The sequence below is a fragment of the Psittacula echo genome (assembly GCF_963264785.1).
Source record: "Psittacula echo genome assembly, chromosome: 11".
Lineage (NCBI taxonomy): Eukaryota > Metazoa > Chordata > Aves > Psittaciformes > Psittacidae > Psittacula > Psittacula echo.
In genome coordinates this window covers 13,226,379-13,234,221 of record NC_137746.1, presented here as the reverse complement: position 1 = coordinate 13,234,221, position 7,843 = coordinate 13,226,379, and positions in this window count along the sequence as shown.

The window sequence follows — 7,843 nt, the reverse complement described above, 5'->3', positions numbered from 1 at the left end:
TCAAGTTTTCCTTATGTCTGGGTCATACACAGTATATGCTTCTTAGGAGTCTTAGGTTTCTTAAACCAATTCTTTCATAAACCTAGGAGGCAAACAAACCCACTCTAAGGCTTCTCCATCAGAAGATACTTCATTATTAATGTCAGGAAAAATTTACATTTTATTACATAGTTTTTCTCTTCCTTTGTAAACTTAGCACCCTCCTTTTCCAACCCTCAGCTGCAAAAGCAGCTGTCAACAGCGCTTTAATAGAAAATCAGCTGATATTTTGTGTTTAACAACCTCTGACATTGACCTGCTGTTAAAGTACGTTCTAATCAGGTGCTAAAGGATGTGCAGTATTGTTATTGTCACACTTTCCTAATATCTTTCTCCTCTAACTAAAAAAACCCCTCCAACTGCATTTTTTCTATCTCAGGAACCCCTCATGAGGATCAGTATCTTGAGACAAACTTTCTTGGAGCTTCTGTCATGGTGTTATATCCACAGGTGCCAGTTAGATTGTCACTACACTGACAAGTCTATGCCAAAGAAAAAAGACCTTTCATTTTAGCCATTGTGTTAGACCTTCTCTTTTCATTTTCTCTTCCTGGTGACTTCCTGCAACCAGATGCTGCTTGGTTTCTCTCCTTCCTTTGAGCTTCTTTATATTTGTGAAGTCCCTTTGTGAAAGTTTCTAAAACATTTCCAGAATATTTTAAAACATTCTGGAATGCCTCAGAAACACCAAAGCAAAAAATCAACCAAACAAAAAAACCCCAAAGTTAAGCATTATCTTTGAGTGTGGGGTTTGTTTTTTTTCTCCTTCCATCGAGGTTTGTTTAGGTTCCTCCAGCCTCATGTCAGCAGCTGTAATGTGAAGAGGATATTTTACTCTAAAATTGTGTCAGAAACCACTCCAGGGTGGCTGTGGTACTCCTGGATCACTTAGTTTTGTCAAGAGATTGAATTGGGAACTGCTGTAAAGCTCTTCTCAGTAATGGGAACTTTGAGTAAGACGCAAGGGTTCTCTTGTTGTGCGCTGTGTTCTCCCTGTCAAACTGCATTGCCTCAAGCTGTGCTTTGTTACTGGCTCTCCAGTCATCTCTGGAGTATGTTTTGATCCAGGAGGAAGAGAGCAGCGCTGCAGAAATCCCAGGAATCTGCTGGTGAAAAATATTTTACAAACACAACTTAAAACATGCACAGATAAGAGAAAAAAGGAATACTTTATTTGCCAAAATAAGCTTCATTATTTTAGTGGCAAATCTTGCAGCTTTCTGTTGAACCTTCCACTTCATATTTCTGTGCTTATGTTTACCGTTCTTCCCTACCTCTTACACTATATGCCTTTTGAGGCTGGATCTTATTTATGGGGTCTGGTTTTATTCACATGAAGAGCAAACACAGAAATGCGAATTCTCTCTTTCCGAAGAACTGCCCATATAGAAGAGGAATGCCGAATCATTTTCCTATTTAACACATCTTCATGAGCATTCATCAAACTGCTCATGTAATCTACAGCCTGAAGCAATGAGAGCTTATGAATGAAACTCCCAGGACCAGGATCCTCCCTACCATATGTCACCAGTTTCCTGAAAAGAGAGATGGAGGTTGATACACGAGAAGCTGTTTATAAACCAGACTAATCCTTGGTAAATTGTGGGTTTGGCCCAGAAATAGCACAGGCAGGCAAAGTCATAGAATGTTTTTCCTGTTTAGGCTTTTCCTTTGAAATAAGCTCATATAAAAAATGGATACATACAGACACACAGATGTATGTGACTAGATATGTGTATGCTAGCATTAGCTTCCTTAAAGTCAAAAGGAAGTTTTTCTAGAAAGTATCCTTACAATTTGACTGGTATTCCTGAACTAAGAAGAAGTTGTATAAAGCACAAATAAGGCTTATCCATATTGCTGTCTGTATTTTTTTCATTGAAATTTAATATCTTTTTTTCTTTTAATATCTCCAAAAAGATTTTTAGGTTGCTAAAAAATAGGTAGTTGATAGTCATGGTAGTTTCTGTCAATGGAGAATATAATATCACAGTATCACAGTATGTTAGAGATTGGAAGGGACCTCAAAAGATCATCTAGTCCAATCCCCCTGCCAGAGCAGGAACACCTAGATAAGGTTACACAGGAATGTGTCCAGGCAGGTTTTGAATGTCTCCAGAGAAGGAGACTCCACAACCCCCCTGGGCAGCCTGTTCCAGTGTTCCGTCACCCTCACTGAGAAGAAGTTTCTTCTCAAGTTTAAGTGGAACCTCTTGTGTTCCAGTTTGTACCCATTACCCCTTGTCCTATCATTGTTTGCCACGGAGAAGAGCCTGGCTCCATCCTCGTGACACTCCCCCTTTATATATTTATATACACTAATAAGGTCACCCCTCAGTCTCCTCTTCTCCAAACTATAGAGACCCAGCTCCCTCAGCCTTTCCTCATAAGGGAGATGCTCCACTCCCTTAATCATCTTAGTTGCCCTGCGCTGGACTCTCTCCAGCAGGTCCCTGGCCTTCTTGAACTGAGGGGCCCAGAACTGGACACAATATTCCAGATGCGGTCTCACCAGGGCAGAGTAGAGGGGAAGGAGGACCTCTCTCGACCTACTGACCACCCCCCTTCTAATACACCCCAGGATGCCACTGGCCTTCTTGGCCACAAGGGCACAGTGTAGGGCACAGTGTTGGCTCATGGTCATCCTGCCGTCCACTAGGACCCCCAGGTCCCTCTCCCCTACACTACTCTCTAACAGGTCGTTCCCCAACCTACACTGGAACCTGGGGTTGTTCCTGCCCAAATGCAGGACTCTACACTTTCCCTTGTTATATTTCATCAAGTTTCTCCCTGCCCAACTCTCCAGCCTGTCCAGGTCTCGCTGGATGGCAGCACAGCCTTCTGGCGTGTCAGCCACTCCTCCCAGCTTAGTGTCATCAGCAAACTTGCTGATAGTACACTCAAGTCCCTCATCTAAATCATTGATGAATATATTAAATAATACTGGCCCCAGCACTGACCCTTGAGGCACTCCACTAGATACAGGCCTCCAACTAGACTCCGCCTCATAGACTACAACTCTCTGGCTTCTGTCCTTCAGCCAGTTTGCAGTCCACCTCACTACCTGATCATCCAGGCCACACTTCCTCAATTTGATGGAAAGATGTGTCTGTGTAACAAAGAGATTCAATCTGTAAGAATTTGGCTGTAGACTCTCAACTGTGATGTATAGAGGTTATACATAATACATTACTGAACTTGTTAGAAAATTTGAATGGGTTATTTTCTGATTTTAGCCATGCCAACAATTAAATGATGCTCAAAGTTCTGGAGCATAGAAAAATTCTTGATCAGCGCCTGCTAACAAGATCATCTTGCCTGTATTTTCAGGAATTTGAGTTTAACTTTTATTAGACCACAGAAATTCAATAAATTTGCTTATTTTGCCATGAAGAGATTTTGTATGAGATATATATTCACACACACACACCCCCCCCCCCGCCCCTCCATATTCTTTGTCATATGGAGGAAGAAATTGGGGAAAAAAAAAATAAATCAAGATAGATCCAGAAGCAATAGTGTCCTAATCTCCCATTTCTTGTTTCAGTATGCTTTTTCTTCGCTTCTATCCTATGAGTTGCTGAGTTTCAGCTTCATGAGCTGAACAGCCTTCTCCCAGTTGTAATCCAGCTATGAATCTAAATATGTGTTTCTGTAAGAAGTTTGTGGCTATAGTGAATTATTATGGATTTTAATAACATCATGCTAATGAGTTTAGTCCTGGAAATCAGTTATAAAGCAAATGAGACCTATTTAGGTTTTGAATAAAATGGTTTTCAGGTGTTTTTGACTAGTACAGAATCTAATCATGTTTTGACTGTCTAATTTATGAAGTACTACTTGGTAGCACGAAAAGAAAAGTTATTTTGCATTGCAAATACATGTGGTCTCAGAGGAATTATTTTTTATTCGCTTTACTTGAGTTTATTGCCTTCCTTAATAGTAGTTTGAAAATAGTTCGTCTCAAGTATTAGCTTTCTTTTCCTACGCAAGCAGTGATTTGTCTGTATTTTTTCAACAGAGCTTTATTTGACCTATTTTTTTCCTAGATCTAAAAAATGGAGAATAACTTCAGAATAGATTATATTAAGTCAGTTGTCTTTCATGGTGTTGCTATACAGTTATGGAGAATACAGCTTCAGTTTAAGCATTTACAGCAGCTCTGCTGGCAAGAAATACATGTAAGGCTAAAGCACAGGCACGACAAGAATGGAAATGGCTGAGCAGAAAGAGGCGTATAATCAACGACGAGTAACTTGTAGAGAAGCATGTTATCACTCGGCAAAGTTTTCTACTCTGTGTGTTTACTTTGAATGGGGCTGATAGAGACCATAGTGCCTTTTACCCTGTAGCCATAGTAGTCAGTTCCTTTAAGGCCTGCCCGTATAGGTACAACAGTTTTGTTTAGTCAACAGGCTTTCTCTTTTTGGTGCAGAAAAGTTAAGAGTCAGGAACTAGTTGCTGTATGCTTCTAAAAAAATCCATCATGGTCAATTGTCCATAGCAAGAAGTCAGCAGAGTTTTAGAAAGAAGCACAGCTTCTCTAAAATCCATCACAAGCCCTCAAGAGTTGATATCTGTGTATCATATATAAGGAATTGCAGATGCTGTAAGTTAGGGTGAATGAGGTAATAATTGATAGCCACACTGAAATTGGCCATAATGATATCTATACTGTATACTTTTTGAAGAATTCATTGAAATCAGATGAAGTGAAAAGTTGACCTACTTGAGAGAGAGGTCTGGATTCTGAGGCTATTTTAATGACAGCCATAATATTCAATCCAAATACAGGGATGGGGTTTAGGGAATAGATGTAAATATGAAGCATGTAAATGTAGGGTAATGTCAATAAACTTACAGAGATTTAGACAGATGTGAAGACTAAACTTATCTGTCCTGAATTCTGCATATTTGCTTTATTTAAAACCCAAGTGAAGATAGCTTTGTTTCTTTCAAAAACTGTCAGTTAAAGTGATTTCTCAGAAAACCCATGGAGAAGACTCTTCAAATAGAGAAGTTTTAAGTGAGAGCATGTTCTGTGCAAGGTCATTTTTAATTTGTAGTTGACTTGAAAGATGCTGAATGTCAAACTGCGCTGGGAAGCCTTCATATATAATTAGAGGCTCAGATTGGCTGTATATACTCAATGGTGTCTTTTATTGCCAAAAAGAGTAATTTAATTACTGTCTATATGCCCTGTTGGGCCTGACTGAAGCCCCATGTTGCTTAAATAGATTTGATTAGTAGAAGTGTTTCTATGAAAAAAATATCGTCGCCTTCCTCAGCCAGTCTTGGATAGGGCCTTTTTCTGCATCTCCAGCTTTTCACTTTCACAGTGATATTCTACAAACAGAGACACTTCTACCTCATTTTGTTGAGATATTCATGACCCAATAACTCAAAACTTATTTTTAATGATTAATTTTGGATGGTATTGAGCTTTTTCAAAGCTGTTTTTACCAAGTAAAGATTTCTCATGTAACAAAGGTCTTATAAAATATTTCTTCCTGCATGGGTTGAGATAGATTTTCACCCAGTGTTTAGATGTTTCCCTTCAGAATATATATTAATATATATTAGATATTCTTTTATATATATAATTTAATATAGAATATATAATTAATATAATAACATATTCTATATTATAATTATATATATTAATATAATATTAATTGTATTAAGTTATTCCTATTAGACAGGTAAGGAATTGAGACTCAGGAAAACTCCACAGTTTGTGCAAGGTTACAGAAAAGACAGGATTGAAGTGAGGGCTCTGACAGATCATCACAAACCTGTCCAGCTTGTGTCTCCAAGAATCACTCATTTCAGCTGTGGAAGCATTAGCGCTCTTTAGATTTGAGGAAGTCATAGCTTTGTTTGTAGCTGATGTTGAAAACAGTTTGTCATTTTTCTTTATTAATTTTTCATACGTCAAACACAGGACTGTTACAAATACTGGTTCATTAAGCTTCACGGTGCCATCTGTCTAAGATAGGTACTCACGTCTTTATAGTACAGCTTCCAAGACCTCAAAAGGAACTTCTTGTGAGAGATAACAGTAAATGAGTCTGGAACAGAATTCATATGGCAAGCTATAGCAGTGTTTGATTAAATCTTAGCATCGTATGAACATAAATAGGATTTTCAGTTAAGCATTTCTAACATCAAAACTAAATTTGACAGTGGATTTTTTGGGGCTTATATTGTTCTGGCCAAGGAGGATTATGCTGGGAATTCTAGCCAGTACTAATGAAAACATTATTGTTAGCATAGTCGTTGTTGGTATCATGATCTCTGAAATGAACTGTAAAAATGCAGTTTGTACATGCCTAATAAAGAAAACTATAAAGAACGGCAAGTATCATAAGGCTTGCAATCTGTTGCTAAATGAAGTCTCTTTTTGCTGAATGATGGAAGTTTGTTTTTCTGTCTTTAAGCACAAGTATTATTAGTTTTTGTCTGACTTTAGTAATGGGCTGCTGCTTTTCCACACTTATTTTTTTTGTGTTATAGCTTATCACCTACTCATTGCAAAATTTACAACACAGACATTAAACTCCCCAACTCCTTCTTGTATTTCTGTGGGTAAACCCATCACATTAATGTCTGAAAAATAATTTGGAGCTTTCTAAAGGAAAAAAATATTTTCCGTTGTTATCGATGTGATTAAGAACAAAACAAAGAGCCAAGAGCATTATGGTCTGTAACTTCTAGGCATTAATGTTGTAATTGATCCCTGCCCCCCCTCAGTGGTCTTGTAAAATTGTTTATTCAATTGGAGTACAATGACTTCTAAACATATCTTTTTCTAGCCACCCCTGGGAAATCTTAGGATGCTCATCTTTGGGAAGTGATAAATGGGACTGAGTATCAGAAGAGAAATTGTAGATGAAGCAATGAATAGCTGTGATGATTGTACTGGATCACTGTCTGTGGTATATTTTAGTCTAAGCCAGAGTGATCCCAAGGGAGGAGTCCAGAAAATCAGCAACTTTTACACCACAGAGGCGTTACGATTTTTTACTTGTACAAGTTCAAATTTTGCAGCTTGCATTCAGTCAGGCTAAAGTGTGAAACAGTCTGGAATGAGTCTTACTGGTCACGTGCTAGACTGTTGGATGATGCTATGTTTGTGAGCAGGTATCATTGACTGGTGAATAGTATGGCATCTCTGTTCTGATCAGCCAGATGTTTGACAAGGAGGAAACATCCCTGCTCTTAAGTAGTATTTATTCTGTCATGTGTAATTTTCGAATGTTTTGAATAAAACAAACTGAAATTAAAAAGTTGCTTAACCACTAACTTTCTTTCCATGACTTCCTAAGACCGTAAGTCCGTAGGGATGCTTTTAGCAAAAATACTTGTTCAAATACATTGCTTTCCAAATACTGAATATGCATCTGAGCAGAAAATTCCTGACATAAGAGAAACAGCTTTGATGGCTGTCCTACTGATGAATCCTCCTCTGTTGCTTCCCAGCAATGAAAGTCTAATGAATAGCAGAAAATTGTGCTGTTAATCTTTAAATTGGGGCTGTTGTGCTTTACAGTATAGTGTTCATCCCACCCCTATTCTTCGGCACCAGGATCATTGGTGGTTCTGCTTGGGGCTTTTGCCTGTTTCATCGAATACAAGAGTTCAAGCTGGAAATATTAATCTGATTTACTGTTTTGCTTTTTCAGTAATGTTTGCCACTTCATTCTGCAGAGCTTCTGTTTGTCTTTCACATTGTTTATATTGATCTGAATTCTCCTTTCATGTTCTGTCCTCAAACGTTGCTCAGCTAAGCATAAAAATTAAA